This window comes from Trichechus manatus, unplaced genomic scaffold (assembly GCF_000243295.1).
Source record: "Trichechus manatus latirostris isolate Lorelei unplaced genomic scaffold, TriManLat1.0 scaffold00046, whole genome shotgun sequence".
Lineage (NCBI taxonomy): Eukaryota > Metazoa > Chordata > Mammalia > Sirenia > Trichechidae > Trichechus > Trichechus manatus.
Window position 1 is genome coordinate 1,076,328 of NW_004443982.1, and position 1,103 is coordinate 1,077,430.

Genomic DNA, 1,103 nt, shown 5'->3' on the forward strand with positions numbered 1-1,103 from the left:
GAGCTGCATGGCAAGGAGACCCCCTCGGCTTCCACAGACGTGCAGAGGGATCCCTGAGGGCATTTCTTTTTTTGTTGGTTTTTTTTTTCTGTTTTTTGGGGGGCCTTTCTTGTTCTTTTTTTTTTTTTAATTTCTTTTGTTTTCTTTTCCATCTTTTTCCCTTTTTGTCTTTCTAAATTGCTCAGTTTCTCATCTCTCTATATCTTCCTTCTCTTTCTGTTCCCTGAATACCTGGTGCTGTATACCTCTATGCCTTCTAGCCAGGCTGTACTGCAACAGCTGAGAGCGACTTCCCCAGACTTCATAGCTGCACCGGTGGGATCCCTGGGAACCTTGTGGTTCTTTAACATTTCTAATCTTTATTTATTTATTCTTTTCTTTTCTTCCTCTTCCCCTTTCTGTTTTTCTCCATTTCATAGTCTCTCATCTCTCCACTCCAATGGCAAGCTCAGCTAGCATTCTTTCTTGTTTGTTTGTATGTTTTTAGCTCCTGTTCCTCTCTCCTGTCTCCCATATCCATCTTAGCTCCACACATAGCAATCTCCCCGCTGCATCCAGCCTACCTGCACCATGCGCTTGACATCACACCACCAAGCAGCACAGGCACGGCCTACTGGAACCTGCCCTGCACTGATTACCGACCCGCTCTGGTGGCTGCAGTAAGTGCCACAAACAACCCGTCCCAGTAACTCCTCTTCAGCTAGACCTGGTCTGCCGTACAAAATCTGAGTGACTGACCCTGCCAGTTGGAGAAGGAGGCAAAAAGTATTGTGCCCACAGATAAGCAAACAACAAAGTACACACAGCCCACCTGCTAAGACATAGTCAAATTTTTTTTAAAAAAGGGACAAAACAAACAAATCTACAATCAATAAACGAGAAAAATAACTACTGAATGTCCCGAAGACAGTAGACAATATCAAAACATTTACAAAAACAGGACAGGATGGTTCCAGTAGCCGTACAAAATAAAACACCAGATGACTCTCCTGTGGAAGAAAATGCACTAGAACTACCTGATAGGGAATTCAAATCTCTAGTACTCAGAATTCTCCAAGAACTAAGGCAAAAAGAAGACAAACATGAGGAAAAAATAGACAAAT